This window comes from Hyla sarda, chromosome 1 (genome assembly GCF_029499605.1).
Source record: "Hyla sarda isolate aHylSar1 chromosome 1, aHylSar1.hap1, whole genome shotgun sequence".
NCBI lineage: Eukaryota > Metazoa > Chordata > Amphibia > Anura > Hylidae > Hyla > Hyla sarda.
In genome coordinates, this window is record NC_079189.1 from 413,313,652 (window position 1) to 413,331,037 (window position 17,386).

The following is a 17,386-nucleotide window of genomic DNA, read 5'->3' on the forward strand; positions in this document are numbered from 1 at the left end:
TTTTTTTTTTTTTAAAGTCCCATGCAAGTCTATGGGAAATATATACTGCATAACTTCCAAACGGTTGGAGATATTTCGATAATATTTGGTCACATGTTACTTATATGTCCACTTAAAATATAGGATAGTTAATTTAATCCTTAACTACCCCCATTTGTGAGGGTCGGGGTTTTTGTTTAAAGTCCTATGCAAATCAATGGGAAATGTATGTTCCCACACAACTTCCGTACCGCTGGAGATATTTCAATAATACTTGGTCACATGTTACTTATATGTTCACTTAAAAAATAGGATAGTTAATTTAACCCTTAACTACCCCATTTGTGAGGGTCGGGGTTTTTGTTTAAAGTCCCATGCAAATCAATGGGAAATGTATGTTCCCACATAACTTCCGTACGGCTGGAGATATTTCAATACCTGGCACACATATTACAGGTCGGGATATGAGGACGGGATGGGAGGTCGGGATAGGAGGTCGAGATAGCACTTCGAAATAGGAGGTCGAGATAGGAGGACGGGAAGATTGGGATAGGAGGTCGTGATAGGAGGTCGGGATAGGAGGTCAAGATAGGAGGTCGAGATAGGAGGTCGAGTTAGGAGGATGGGATATGAGGTCAAGATAGGACAGGATAGGTGGTCAGGATAGGAGGTAGAGATAGGAGGACAGGATAGGAGGCCGGGATAGGAGGTCGGGATAGGAGGTCGGGATAGGAGGTTGGGATAGAAGGTCTAGATAGGAGGTCTAGATAGGAGGACGGGATGGTCGGGATAGGAGGTCGAGATAGGTCGAGATAGGAGACCGGGATAGGAGGATGGGATAGGAGGACGGGATAGGTGGACGGGATAGTAGGACCGGATAGGAGGTTGAGATAGGAGGTCAAGATAGGAGGATGGGATAGGAGGACAGGATTGGAGGTCGGGATAGGAGGTCGGGATAAGAGGTCGGGATAGGAGGATGGGATCGGAGGTCGGGATAGGAAGACAGGATAGGAGGACGAGAGATGAGGACGGGATAGAAGGTCGGGATTTGAGGTCGGGATAGGATGTCGGGATAGGAGGTCGAGATAGGAGGACGGGATAGGAAGTCGGAATAGGAGGTTGGATTAGGAGGTCGAGATAGGAGGTCGAGATAGGAGGCCAGGATAGGAGGATGGGATATGAGGACGGGATAGGAGGTCAGGATAGGAGGATGGGATAGGAGGTCGGGATAGGAGGTTGCGATAGGAGGTTGGAATAGGAGGTAAAGAAAGGAGGTCGAGATAGGAGGTCAAGATAGGAGGAAGGGATAGGAGGATGGGATAGGAGGACGGGATAGGAGGTCGGGATAGGAGGTTGGGATAGGAGGTTGGGATAGGAGGTAAAGAAAGGAGGTCGAGATAGGAGGTCAAGATAGGAGGAAGGGATAGGAGGATGGGATAGGAGGACGGGATAGGAGGCCGGGATAGGAGGTCGGGATAGGATATCGGGATAGGAGGACGGGATAGGAGGTCGGGATAGGAGGTCGAGATAGGAGGTCGAGATAGGAGCACGGGATATGAGGATGGGATATGAGGACTGTTGGCAGTATTTAAACAGCGCGAGAAGGCCGGTTCCCCTGCACGCAGACTCGGTAAAAGTCCTCAAAGGATGTTGATCTTCAATTCCATGAAACAGCAGATGTAATGTTTCGGGTTGTTTGGATGCCCGTAGACTTTACCCAGATTGTAGGATTGTAAAAAGTAAATCTATGTTACCCCAAGCAATATGTAGAGTATTCACTTACATTCAATTGTGGGTTACAAAATGTGGGCCGGACCATTCAGATGGTGTGGTCCTGTATGAATAAACATTCTTATAATATTAGTTTTGGATTTCAGAAAAACAGAGTCTCAAGACACATTGTTTCAGAACATCCAAACACTAAAGACTGCATTAGGTTGCAGATCATTGAAAGTATTTTAGATCCAGTTCCCAATTGCTTACAAAAACTAATCAAACTAATCCTATTGGATTTTGAAATTAAATACATTGTGACAAGCAGGTTTAAATGAGGACTATTAGTTCGTTTATTCATATTTCTGTTTCTTATGACTTACATGATATATTTTTATATGTTTCTATTCCTATATGTATTATATATATTTCTATGTATATTATTTCTTGTATATTGCTTATTTATTAATATATGTACAAATTGATGTGATACTTGATATTTTATAAATTTTTTATTGATTGCTTGTGATGTCACTTTCGGTAATGTCACACCATGATCTGTATATGTACTGTGTTCTATTAATGATATGATACCTGAGGAAGAGGACAGAACATCCTAGAAACGTGTTGTACGTTTTAAACAAATCTACATGGTTGCTCACACATTGGATCATGGCAGTGCCTGTTATTCCTTTGCATATGCCGAGAGCGTTGGAAGGAGCAGCAGCTTTGATTCGATCCATTTCTTATGCCTTTAATGTGTGTTGTGTCTACATTTGCACAACCGATTTAGGGGAGTGTTTTAAACCATCACGTATTACTCTAGTGTTTTAGGTTTCACACAGGGAAGCTCAACTTGTTTATTTTATGAGTTTCCAGAAAAAAAAAGAATGGGCTGTAAAAAAATATTTTACAGATGAGAAACATACAAAGATTAGAAATTCATTAGTACTGTCTAAGAAAATGCCATAGGATTTTCTCCCTTGGTGATCTACTCTTGCGTATGGCTAGATTAGTATTCACATGAATTCCAGCGATAGGAAAGCATGTTTCTATTGTGTTTAGAACCCAGTCTCAAGCACAGGTCAGGCTCCTTTCACACTATACTGTTTCTTTGTTACAAAGAACTTATACAATGTCCCGTCAGAAAAACCCTTAAAAACGGCCGTTAAAAAATCCCATTCATGTCTATGGGATTTTTTGATTATTCGTTCTCACCCATTATAGCCTGTTATGACTAACGGAAGTTATTTGTGACCGGAGAAAAATTAGTGCATGTGACGTTTTTTTCTTCTGTCACAAATAACATCCGTTATTCATAAAGGGCTATAACGGGTGAGAATGGATAATCAAAAAATCCCATAGACATGAATGGGATTTTTTAATGGCCATTTTTAAGGGTTTTCTTAATGGGACATTGTAACAGGTCTTTGCAACAGTATAGTGTGAAAGGAGCCTTACTCTAGGTGAAGCATCTATTGAAGAAGAGAACAATGCTGCCTGTGTTGAGTACCTACAGGTTATTTGCCAGGAATGAAGTTCTTGAAAGTTTTCTGAAAGGGATTGACTAATATCTCTTCAAAAACTAACGAGGAAATGAAGCTCAACTCTGGAGAAGTTCTGTTTCTTTAACAAAGTGTAATTTTTTACTTTTTGAAACTGAAAGTTTTGTAGTGTATCTGATCAAACTAAACTATTTTCATGCACTGCTGCAGTATTAATGATATAGTTGTGCAAAAGTTTGTATGAGTAGAAAGAAGAAATGGCACTTTGAACTTATTTTGGAGCACAGCTTCTACAAATGTTTCAATTATCCTTATACTTATTCAGTCATGTGGAACCCTACCCCCAGCTGGGACTAAAGGTCCTGGTTTACACAGTGCCTTTCTACGCTCATATACATCTGAAATGACATACAGTGGTCCCTCAAGTTACAATATTAATCGGTTCCAGGATAACCATTGTAAGTTATAATCATTGTATGTTTAGACCATAACTCTATGGAAACCAGGTAATTGGTTCTGAAGTCCCCATGCCATTCAAAGATAGCAAAAAGTTAGGATTAAAGAAAAACAAGTAGATAACTAATACAGATAAACAAGTCCTTACATATAAAGTAAGAAAAAGCTGCTGTGAGCTGTAAATCACAGTCTATATAGAGACAATTTTGTCCAGCCCATTTTTGGAGTTTGGTGTGACATTATGTCTAATTTCCTTTTTTCCCTCCCTTTTTTGGTTTAGTTCCAATTCACACAAAGGGAATAAACATGTGTATAGCTAAACATGTGTTACTGCAATCCTTTTCTGTGAGAAATACTTTATTTTCTTGAAAGATTTCAAGGGTGCCAACATTTACAGCCATGACTGTATAAAGGTTTCTTTTACATTGCTTGGTATTTATATTTATTGTAATTATAAATATTACTAGCTGAGTACCTGGTTTTGCCTGGTCTTCCTTCCTAACCCTTGTGTGAGAGGAAAATCAACAAAGATCCTCAGTTCCTCATAGCCTATCCTTATATCCCGACCTTATATCCCGTTCTCATATCCCGATCTCTTATCCCGTCCTCATATGCTAACCTCATATCTTGACCTCACATCCCAATCTCATTTCCCATGCTCACATGCCAAATGTATATCCCATCCTCATATCCTGATCTCATAGTCCATCCTCAGCACTAAGTATTCTCTCCACCTGCCTGTCGGACAGTCGTCAGGATGTTTAAAAGTCCAGGGTAATCTCTGCAGCCCGAAAGAAATGTGATCAGGAGAGGTATCAGAAGTCCCTTAGACATGGTTTTTAATGAGCCACCCAGAGTCAGGAAGTGTCTCAGGTTGGCTCAATTTCCGACTGTATCTGTTTTTTCAACCAGACTGGTTTTCACACCAGTTAAAAAAATTGATATTGTCAGAAAATGAGTCAACCGGAAACACTACCTAACTCCGGGAAGCTCATTAACCTCTTAAGGACCAATGACGTCCTGGGACGTCATGGCACCCTGGGCCTTAAGGACCAATGACGTCCCACGACGTCATGGCCTTTTCCGGTCCCTGCCGTAAGCCCCGGTACTTACCTCGTCCCTGAAGACCCGGATCCCGGCGATGAAGATGGCGGTGGCGGCAACAGGTGAGTAGATCTTCAGCCGCGGTCGGGCCCTTTACCGCAATGCACGTCGCCGTAAAGCGACATGCATTGCTGTATTGGGACCCTGTATACTACAACTCCCAGCATGCCCAGACAGCCCTTGGCGTCTGGGCATGCTGGGAGTTGTAGTTTTGCAACATCTGGAGGTCCACAGTTTGGACACCACTGTGCCCTTCCAGATGTTGCAAAACTACACATCCTCAGCATGCCCTTACTCTCCAGGCATGCTGGGAGTTGTAGTTCTGTAACATCTGGCCCTTCAGATGTTGCAGAACTGCAACTCCCAGCATGCCTGGACAGTTTGGGCATACTGGGAGTTGTAGTTTTGCAACATCTGGAAGGGCACAGATTGGGAACCACTGTATTAGTGGTCTGCAAACTGTAGTCCTCCAGATGTTGCAAAACTACAACTCCAAGCATGCTGGGAGTTATAGTTCGGCAACATCTGGCTCTAAAGATGTTGCCGAACTACTACTTCCAGCATGCCTGAGAATGCTGGGAGTTGTAGTTTTGCAACAACAGGAGGCACACTGGTTGGGAAACATTGTCTGTTTCCTAACTCAGTGTTTCCCAACCTGTGTGCCTCCAGCTGTTGCAAAACTATAACTACCAGCATGCACTGAGACTGTGCATGCTGGGAGTTGTAGTTTTGCAACAGCTGGAGGTTCCCCCCCTGTGAATGTACAGGGTACATTCACATGGGCAGGGGGCTTGCAGTGAGTATCAGGCTGCAAGTTTGCGATGCAGCAAATTTTGCGCGGCAGCTCAAACTCGCAGCGGGAAATTTGTAATCCCCCACCCGTGTGACTGTACCCTAAAAACACTACACTACACTAACACAAAATAAAATAAAAAGTAAAAAACACTACATATACACATACCCCTACACAGCCCCCCTCCCCTCCCCAATAAAAATGAAAAACGTCTGGTACGCCACTGTTTTCAAAATGGAGCCTCCAGCTGTTGCAAAACAACAACTCCCAGTATTGCCGGACAGCCGTTGACTGTCCAGGCATACTGGGAGTTTTGCAACAGCTGGAGGCACCCTGTTTGGGAATCACTGGCGTAGAATACCCCTATGCAAATCCCTAATTCAGGCCTCAAATGCACACGGCGTTCTCAATTTGGAGCCCTGTCGTATTTCAAGGCAACAGTTTAGGGCCACATATGGGGTATCGCCGTACTCGGGAGAAATAGCCTAACAAATTTTGGGGGGCTTTTTCTCCTTTCACCCCTTATGAAAAGGTGAAGTTGGGGTCTACACCAGCATGTTAGTGTAAAAAAATAAATTTTTTACACTAACATGCTGGTGTTGCCCCATACTTTTCATTTTGACAAGAGGTAAAAGGGAAAAAAGCCCCCCAAAATTTGTAATACAGTTTCTCCTGACTACGGAGATACCCCATATGTGTGCGCAAAGTGCTCTGGGGGTGCACAACAAGGCCCAGAAGGGAGAGTGCGCCATGTACATTTGAGGTGATTTGCACAGGGGTGGCTGATTGTTACAGCGGTTTTGACAAACGCAAAAAAAACAAAACCCCACATGTGACCCCATTTCGGAAACTTCACCCCTCACGGAATGTAATGAGGGGTGCAGTGAGAATTTACACCCCACTGGTGTCTGACAGATCTTTGGAACAGTGGGCTGTGCAAAAAAAAAATTTTGTACAGCCCACTGTTCCAAAGATCTGACAGACACCAGTGGGGGGTAAATGCTCACTGTACCCCTTGTTACGTTCCTCAAGGGGTCTAGTTTCCAAAATGGTATGCCATGTGGGGGTTATTTTGCTGTCCTGGCACCATAGGGGCTTCCTAAATGTGACATGCCCCCGAGCAAAATTTGCTCTCAAAAAGCCAAATATGACTCCTTCTCTTCTGAGCATTGTAGTTCGCCCATAGTGCCCTTCAGGTCAACTTATGGGGTACCTCCATACTCAGAAGAGATGGGGTTACAAATTTTGGGGGGTATTTTCTGCTATTAACCCTTGCATAAATGTGAAATTTGGGGGGAAACACACATTTTAGTGAAATTTTTTTAAATTTTTTTTACATATGCAAAAGTCGTGAAACACATGTGGGGTATTAAGGCTCACTTTATTCCTTGTTACGTTCCTCAAGGGGTCTAGTTTCCAAAATGGTATGCCATGTGTTTTTTTTCCTATTCTGGCACCATAGGGGCTTCCTAAATGCAACATGCCCCCCAAAAATCATTTCAGAAAAACGTACTCTCCAAAATCCCCTTGTCGCTCCTTCGCTTCTGAGCCCTCTACTGCGCCCGCCGAACACTTTACATAGACATATGAGGTATGTGCTTACTCGAGAGAAATTGGGCTACAAATATAAGTATAAATTTTCTCCTTTTACCCCTTGTAAATTCAAAAATTGGGTCTACAAGAACATGCGAGTGTAAAAAATGAAGATTGTGAATTTTCTCCTTCACTTTGCTGCTATTCCTGTGAAACACCTAAAGGGTTAAAATGCTGACTGAATGTCATTTTGAATATTTTGGGGGCTGCAGTTTTTATAATGGGGTCATTTGTGGGGTATTTCTAATATGAAGACCCTTCAAATCCACTTCAAACCTGAACTGGTCCCTGAAAAATTGTGATTTTGGAAATTTTGTGAAAAATTGGAAAATTGCTGGTGAACTTTGAAGCCCTCTGGTGTCTTCCAAAAGTAAAAACACATACATTTTATGATGCCAACATAAAGTGGACATATTGTATATGTGAATAAAAAAAAATGATTTGGAATATCCACTTTCCTTACAAGCAGAGAGCTTCAAAGTTAGAAAAATGCAAAATTTTCAATTTTTTTCATCAAATTTTGGAATTTTTCACTAAGAAACGATGCAAGTATCGACAAAATTTTACCAATAACATAAAGTAGAATATGTCGCGAAAAAACAATCTCGGAATCAGAATGATAGGTAAAAGCATTCCAGAGTTATTAATGTTTAAAGTGACAGTGGTCAGATGTTCAAAAAACGCTCTGGTCCTAAGGTGTAAAATGGCCTGGTCCTTAAGGGGTTAAAATCAATGGGGTACAGCACGGATCTGGCAGCTATACGGCAGAAAATGGTTTTGAAATTCTCATGCCATATCAGGTTGTTGGAATGACAATCTGAGGTGTGAATGCACCCTTTACGTTATATATATATTTCAGTCCTGTTCTGTATCTGTACCACTCAATTTTTCATCCATTCCATCCATTTTTATCTGAAATAAAGAAAAATCCTTTCTGTCTACCCTACAGCTAAGTCATTGACAAAGCCCTGCCTCTTCAGCTAATTGTTTAGAGAGTTTTTATTGCAACTTTTTCTTTTACATTTTTAATTTATTTCTTTTCTTCTCAATAACAAGAACAGACATTACCATTAATTCATTACCATTCATTACCCCATATCCCAACCAACCCCCAACCCCATTGTTCTGTCTTGTTACATTGTTACATAGTCTCAGAGCCCTAAGAATCATTAATCTTGCAAAGAATAAGGGGAGATTTACCAAAACCTGTCCAGAGGAAAAGTTGCTGAGTTTCCCATAGCAACCAATCAGATCGCCTCTTTAATTTTTGACAAGGCCTCTGAAAAATGAAAGAAGGGATCTGATTGGTTGCTATGGGCAACTGGGCAACTTTTCCTCTGGACAGGTTTTGATAAATCTCCCCCTAATACTTTAAGTAACAAGGTAGAATTCTCTCCCAAATACTCCTCCCCAGTATTGTATGTGAAAACTGGAATGGGATCCACACACTTAATCTATTGCCTATTATTTAATAGATTTTTCTCCAATACGTTTGACTCTTTTGGCAGTCCCATATTACATGCCTTAAGTCAGCATCAGAATTTACACCGGGGACAAGCTTATGTGGATTAATACCCATATTTCTTAAGATCCTTTGGGGATAAATAAGTTTTCCATAATAACTTAAACTGGGTTATTCTATTCTCCATATTTAGGGATAGCAGATTTATATTTTTTATAGTTTTGCTCCAAGACTCCAGTCTCAAATCACCCACTTCTGTGTTTCATCCCCTGTCATAGACCACCACTAGCCATACAGACATTAAGCCTTTGGTGCCTCCCCCACCATCATTTCCCCCTGTCTCATCATCCCCCCACCCTGTCTCATCATCCCCCCATCATGTTCCTCCTATGCTATTCTTTCCCTCCCTCATCATTCCCCCCTTTTCCCCTGCTTTGCATAGTTTTATTTTTATTTTCCTTACCTGGCTGTGCTTCGGCAGGCCAGGTCAGGCAGCGGGTCTTGCGGGCTGTGTGTTCATGAAGCAGATGAATGACGTCCTCTCCCGGCTTCTCTGCGCGGCACTTTTCATTTCCTGCAGCCGCCGCGAGTCAGAGTTCGGAGTGCGGCAACTGCAGGAAATGAGAAGTGACATCTCTGATGCCGCGCAGAGAAGCTGGGAGAGGACGTCATTCTTCTGCTTCATGACCACACAGCGCACAAGACCCGCTGCTTGACCTGGCCTGCTGAAGTGCAGCCAGATAAGGAAAATTAAAAAAACTATGAAAAGCAGAGAAAAGGGGGAATTATGAGGGGGGGGGGTTTAAGAAAAATTTAAAGCAGAGCGGGGAGGAGCAGCCGCTGGCCACTGATTTAAAGTGGCCGCGGCCGTGCTGCTAATACTTAACAAGCAGCCGCTGCTGCGGCCGTTTTAAATCAGTGACCAGAAGATTTATCAGTGTATAACACGCAGGCAGGCTTTTTGCCTTAAATTTTAGTTTTAAAATTGCGTGTTATATGCCGCTAAATATGGTAGTAAAATAAAATGACAGCTACATTAATTGGGTATTCTTGTACCCATATGGACGTAAGAAATAAAGATAAGGTGTCATTTTTATCAAGAAGTGCACTGCATAGAAACTGAAGCCCCCAAAGTTTACAAAATAGCGTTTTTTTATTTTTGTTTTGCACAGATTATGTTATAAAATGAGTGATGTCATTACAATTTACAATTGGTGACACAAAAAACAAGCCCTAATATGGGTCTGTAGGTGCAAAATTGAAATCGTTATGATTTTTAGAAGGGGAGGAGGAAAAAAACTAAAGTGCAAAATTGAAAATTGGCTGGGTCCTTAACCCCTTAAGGACCAGGCCATTTTACACCTTAGGACCAGAGCGTTTTTTTGCACATCTGACCACTGTCACTTTAAACATTAATAACTCTGGAATGCTTTTAGTTATCATTCTGATTCTGAGATTTTTTTACGTGACATATTCTACTTTAACATGGTGGTAAATTTTTGTGGTAACTTGCATCCTTTCTTGGTGAAAAATCCCCAAATTTGATGAAAATGTGAAAATTTTGCATTTTTCTAACTTTGAAGCTCTCTGCTTGTAAGGAAAATGGATATTCCAAATATATATTTTTTATTCACATATACAATATGTCTACTTTATGTTTGCATCATAAAATTGATGTGTTTTTACTTTTGGAAGACACCAGAGGGCTTCAAAGTTCAGCAGCAATTTTCCAATTTTTCACAAAATTTTGAACCTCACTTTTTTTTTCAGGGACCAGTTCAGGTTTGAAGTGGATTTGAAGGGTCTTCATATTAGAAATACCCCAAAAATGACCCCATTATAAAAACTGCACCCCCCAAAGTATTCAAAATGACAATCAGTAAGTGTTTTAACCCTTTAGGTGTTTCACAGGAATAGCAGCAAAGTGAAGGAGAAAATTCCCAATCTTCATTTTTTACACTCGCATGTTCTTTTAAACCCAATTTTTGAATTTTTACAAGGGGTAAAAGGAGAAAATGTATACTTATATTTGTAGCCCAATTTTTCTCGAGTAAGGACATACCTCATGTGTCTATGTAAATAGTTTGGCGGGCGCAGTAGAGGGCTCAGAAGCGAAGGAGCGACAAGGGGATTTTGGAGAGTACGTTTTTCAGAAATGGTTTTTGGGGGGCATGTTGCATTTAGGAAGCCCCTATGGTGCCAGAACAGCAGAAAAAAAAAAAAAACACATGGCATACCATTTTGGAAACTAGACCCTTTGAGGAACGTAACAAGGAATAAAGTGAGCCTTAATACCCCACAGGTGTTTCACGACTTTTGCATATGTAAAAAAAAATTTTTTTTCCACTAAAATGTGTGTTTCCCCCCAAATTTCAAATTTTTGAAGGGTTAATCGCAGAAAATACCCCTCAAAATTTGTAACCCCATCTCTTCTGAGTATGGAGGCACCCCATAAGTTGGCCTGAAGTGCACTACGGGCGAACTACAATGCTCAGAAGAGAAGGAGTGATATTTGGCTTTTTGAGAGCAAACTTTGCTCGGGGGGCATGTCGCATTTAGGAAGCCCCTATGGTGCCAGAACAGCAAAAAAAAAAACACATGGCATACCATTTTGGAAACTAGACCCCTTGAGGAATGTAACAAGGAATAAAGTGAGCCTTAATACCCCAAACGGGTTTCACAACTTTTGCATATGTAAAAAAAATATATATATTTTTTTCACTAAAATGTGTGTTTCCCCCCAAATTTCAAATTTTTGCAAGGGTTAATAGCAGAAAATACCCCCCAAAATTTGTAACCCCATCTCTTCTGAGTATGGAGGTACCCCATAAGTGGACCTGAAGTGCACTACGGGCGAACTACAATGCTCAGAAGAGGAGGAGCACCATTGAGCTTTTGGAAAGAGAATTCATTTGGAATGGTAGTCAGGGGCCATGTGCATTTACAAAGCCCCCCGTGATACCAGAACAGTGGACCCCCCCACATGTGACACTATTTTGGAAACTACACCCCTCACAGAATTTAATAAGTGGTGCAGTGAGCATTTACACCCCACTGGCGTTTGACAGATCTTTGGAACAGTGGGCTGTGCAAATGGAAAATAAAAGTTTTCATTTTCACGGATCACTGTTTCAAAAATCTGTCAGACACCTGTCTGGCGTAAATGCTCACTGTACCCCTTATTACATTACATGAGGGGTGTAGTTTCCAAAATGAGGTCACATAATGGGGGGGGGGGGTCCATTGTTCTGTTACCATGGGGGCTTTGTAAACACAAGTGGCCTTCAATTCCGGACAAATTTTCTCTTCAAAATCCCATGGGCGCTCCTTCTCTTCTGAGCATTGTAGTGCACCCATAGAGCACTTTACATCCACATATGGGGTATGCTCTTACTCAGAAGAAATTGGGTTACAAATTTTGGGGGGCTTTTTTTATTTTCCCTTGTGAAAAGGAAAAATTTAGGGTGACACCAGCATTTTAGTGAAAACATTTTTTTTTTCATTTTCCCATCCAACTTTAATGAAAATTTGTCAAACACCTGTGGGGTGTTCAGGCTCACTATACCCCTTGTTACGTTCCGTGAGGGGTGTCGTTTCCAAAATGGGGTCACATGTGGGTATTTATTTTTTTGGGTTTATGTCAGAACCGCTGTAAAATCACCAATTTAGGCCTCAAATGCACATGGTGCGCTTTCACTCCTGAGCCTTGTTGTGCGTCCGCAGAGCATTTTACGCCCACATATGGAGTATTTCCGTACTCAGGAGAAATGGCGTTACAAATTTTGGGGATCTTTTTTTCCTTTTACCTCCCATGAAAATAAAAAGTAAAGGACAACACCAGCATGTTAGTGTAAAAATTATTTTTTTTTTTTACACTAGCAGGCTGGTGTAGACCCCAACTTTTCTTTTTCATAAGGGGTAAAAGGAAAAAAAGCCCCCAAAATTTGTTGTGCAATTTCTCCCGAGTACGGAGATACCCCATATGTGGCACTAAACTGATTCCTTGAAATACGACACGGCTCTGAAGTGAGAGAGCGCCATGCGTATTTGAGGACTAAATTAGGGATTGCACAGGGGTGGACATAGGGGTATTCTACGCCAGTGATTCCCAAACAGGGTGCCTCCAGCTGTTGCTAAACTCCCAGCATGCCTAGACAGTCAGTGGCTGTCCGGAAATGCTGTGAGTTGTTGTTTTGCAACAGCTGGAGGCTCTGTTTTGGAAACACTGCCGTACAAAACGTTTTATATTTTTATTGGGGGGGGGGGACAGTGTAAGGGGGTGTAAATGCAGTGTTTTACCCTTTATTATGTGTAAGTGTAGTGTAGTGTAGTGTTTTTAGGGTACGTTCACACTGGCGGAGGTTTACAGTGAATTTACCGCTAGGAGTTTGCGCTGTGGCGAAAAATTTGCCGCAGCTCATACTTGAAGCAGAAAACTTACTGTAAACCCGCCAGTGTGAATGTACCCTGTACGTTCAGATGGGGGGGGGGGGGGGGGGGGGGGGCAAACCTCCAGCTGTTTCAAAACTACAACTCCCAGCATGTACTGACAGACCGTGCATGCTGGGAGTTGTACTTTTGCAACAGCTGGAGGCACACTGGTTGGAAAACCTTCAGTTAGGTTCTGTTACCTAACTCAGTATTTTCAAACCAGTGTTCCTCCAGCTGTTGCAAAACTTCAACTCCCAGCATGTGCAGAGATAGCTGTTTGCTGTTTAGGCATGTTGGGAGTTGCAGTTTTGCAAAATCTGGAGAGCTATAGTTTAGAGACCACTGCACAGTGGTCTCCAAACTGTGGACCTCCAGATGTTGCAAAACTACAACTCCCCGCATGCCCAGACAGCAAACTGCTGTGTGGGCATGCTGGGAGTTGTAGTTTTGCAAGATCTGGAGGTGCACAGTATAGAGATCACTTTGCAGTGGTCTCAGACTGTAGACCTCCAGCTTTTGCAAAACTGCAACTCCCAGCAAGCCTAAACAGCTCTCTGGGCATGCTGGGAGTTGTAGTTTTGCAACATCTGGAGGGTTACAGTTTAGAGACCACTATAGACCACTATAGAAGCTGCGTCGCCGTCCTCTTCTTCCGCCGATCGTCGCCCGCTGCCGCCGCTGATAGTCGCCTGCTGCCGTCGCGATGGGTAAGTGGATCTTTGGCGCCGGTCCTTGTCGGTTTCCCCGTCCTGCCCCGCCTATTGTGGGTGGGCAGAACGGGGAAACCGAAAGTAAACCCCTCCGCCCCCGATCTGCTATTGGTGGTCGCGTCTAGACCCTGCCACCTCACTCCTATCGCTACAGGGGAATCGTGGGTGTCTAGGAAACCCGCGATCCCCCTTCCATTCCGGGTCACCGGGTCACCATAGACCCGTAATGACCCGGAATCGGCGCAAATCGCAAGTGGGAATTCACTTGCGATTTGCGCTGATAGCCGACATGGGGGGTTCTAATCACCCTCCTGGGCATTTTCGCGGGGTGCCTGCTGATAGATATCAGCAGTCACCCCGGCCCGGTCCCCGCCCGGCGCGCGGCGGGGACCGAAATTCCCACGGGCGTACAGGTACGCCCTTGGTCCTTAAGGGGTTAAAGGGGTTTTCCGGTGAACACTTTTTTTTTTTTTTTTTGTATAATCAACTGGTGCCAGAAAGTTAAACAGATTTGTAAATTACTTCTATTAAAAAATCTTAATCCTTCCTGTACTTATTAGCTGCTGAATAGTACAGCGGAAATTCTTTTCTTTTTGAAACACAGAGCTGTCTGCTGACATCATGAGCACAGTGCTCTCTACTGACATCTCTGTCCATTTTAGGAACTGTCCAGAACAGCATATGTTTGCTATGGGGCTTTCCTTTTACTCTGGACAGTTCCTAAAATGGACAGAGATGTCAGCAGAGAGCACTTATCTCATGATGTCAGCAGACAGCTCTGTGTTTCAAACAGAAAAGAATTTCCACTGTAGTATTCAGCAGCTAATAAGTACAGGAAGGATTAAGTTTTTTTTAATAGAAGTAATTTACAAATCTGGCACCAGTTGATTTAAAAAAAAAAAAAAAAGTTTTTCACCGGAGTACCCCTTTAACCACTTAAGGACCTAGGGCGTATGGATACGCCTTGACGTCCTGGTACTTAAGGACCCAGGGCGTATCCATACGCCCGTGAGAATTTCGGTCCCCGCCGCGCACCGGGCGGGGATCGGACCGGGATGCCTGCTGATATCAATCAGCAGGCACCCCCCGCAAATGCCCAGGGCGATCGGCGCAAATCGCAAGTGAATTCACACTTGCGATTTGCGCCGATTCCGGGTCATACGGGTCTATGGTGACCTCGTGACCCGGAATATAAGGGGGATCGCGGATGTCTAAGACACCCACAATCCCCCTGTAGGCATAGGAGTGAGGTGGCAGGGGTGCCACCCCTCCTATCCCTGCTATTGGTCTGCTATTGATCGTCAGAGGCGATGACCAATAGTAGATCGGGGGAGGGGGGGTTAACTTTTGTTTTCCCCGTCCTGCCCACCCACAATAGGCGGGGCAGAACGGGAAACCGAAGGGGACCAAGCGCCGACGTCCACTAACCCCTCCCGAGGCTGCGCCGACGGTGATCGTCGGGCAGCGTGACGTGCGTCAGAAGAGGACGGCTCCCGGGATCCTACGGAAGCCGGTAAGTTGATCTGGAGGGCTACAGTCTGAGACTGTGGTCTCTAAACTGCAGCCCTCCAGATGTTGCAAAACTACAACTCCCAGCATGCCCAGACAGCTGTTTCACACGGACAGGTTTACAGTAAATTTCCTGCTTCAAGTTTGGGCTGCGGCAAATTTTTCGCCGCAGCGCAAACTCCTAGCGGGAAACTCACCGTAACCTGACAGTGCGAAAGTACCCTAAAAACACTACACTACACTAACACATAATAAAGAGTAAAACACTACATATACACCCCCTTACACTGTCCCCCCCAATAAAAATGTAAAACGTCTTGTATGGCGGTGTTTCCAAAACGGAGCCTCCAGCTGTTGCAAAACAACAACTCCCAGCATTTCTGGACAGCCACTGACTGTCCAGGCATGCTGGGAGTTTAGCAACAGCTGGAGGCACCATGTTTGGGAATCACTGGTGTAGAATACCCCTATGTCCACCCCTATGCAATCCCCAATTTAGTCCTCAAATGCGTATGGCGCTCTCTCACTTCGGAGCCCTGTCATATTTCAAGGAAACAGTTTAGGGCCACATATGGGGTATCTCCGTACTCGGGAGAAATTACACTACAAATTTTGGGTTTTTTTTTTTTTCCTTTTACCGCTTGTGAAAAGAAAAAGTTGTGGGCTACACCAGCCTGTTAGTGTAAAAAAAAAAATTTTTTTACACTAACATGCTGGTGTTGCCCCATACTTTTTATTTTCACAAGCGGTAAATAGAAAAAAAGACCCCCAAAATTTGTAACGCAATTTCTCCTGAGTACGGAAATACCCCATATGTAAGCGTAAAATGCTCTGCGGACGCACAACAAGGCTCAGAAGTGAGAGCGCACTATGTACATTTGAGGCCTAAATTGGTGATTTGCACAGGGGTGGCTGATTTTACAGCGATTCTGACAAACGCAAAAAAAAAAAATACCCACATGTGACCCCATTTTGGAAACTACACCCCTCACGGAACGTGAGAAGGGATATAGTGAGCCTTAACATGCCACAAGTGTTTGACGAATTTTCATAAAATTTGGATGGGAAAATGAAAAAAAATTTTTTTTCACTAAAATGCACTTGTTTCCCTAACTTGTTTCACAAGGGAAAATAGGAAAAAAGCCCCCCAAATTTGTAACCCCATCTCTTCTGAGTAAGAACATACCCCAAATGTGAATTTAAAGTGCTCTGCGGGCGAACTACAATGCTCAGAAGAGAACTAGCGCCATTGGGATTTTGAAGAGAAAATTTGTCCGGAATTGAAGGTCACATGTGTTTACAAAGCCCCCATAGAGCCAATAAAATTGACCCCAGATCAAATGTGACCCCATTTTGGAAACTACACCCCTCATGTAATGTAATAAGGGGTACAGTGAGAATTTACGCCCCACATTTGCACAGCCCACTGTTCCAAAGATCTGTCAAACGCCAGTGGGGTGTAAAAACTCACTGCACCCCTTATTAAATTCTGTGAGGGGTGTAGTTTCCAAAATGGGATCACATGTGGGGGGGGTCCACTGTTCTGGCACCACGGGGGGCTTTGTAAACGCACATGGCCCCTGACTACCATTCCAAACGAATTCTCTTTCCAAAAGCTCAATGGCGCTCCTCCTCTTCTGAGCATTGTAGTTCACCAGCAGAGCATTTTACGTCCTAACATGGGGTATTTCCATACTCAGTAGAAATGGGGTTACAAATTTTGGGGGTCATTTTCTCCTATTACCCCTTGTAAAAATGTAAAATTTAGGGGAAAAACTGCATTTTTGTAAAAAAAAAATTTTTTTTTCATTTACACATCCAACTTTAACGATGTTAAAGCTCAGCGGACCCCTTGTTACGTTACTTGAGGGGTGTAGTTTCCAAAATAGTATGCCATGTGGGTATTTTTTGCTGTTCTGGCACCACAGGGGCTTCCTAAATGCGACATGCCCCCAAAAAACTATTTCAGCAAGTTGCTTTCAAAAAGCCAAATGTGACTCCTCCTCTTCTGAGCATTGTAGTTCGCCCGCAAAGCATTTTACGTCCTAACAAGGGTTATTTCCATACTCAGAATAGATGGGATTACAAATTTGGGGGTGCATTTTCTTCCATTACCCTTTGTAAAAATGGT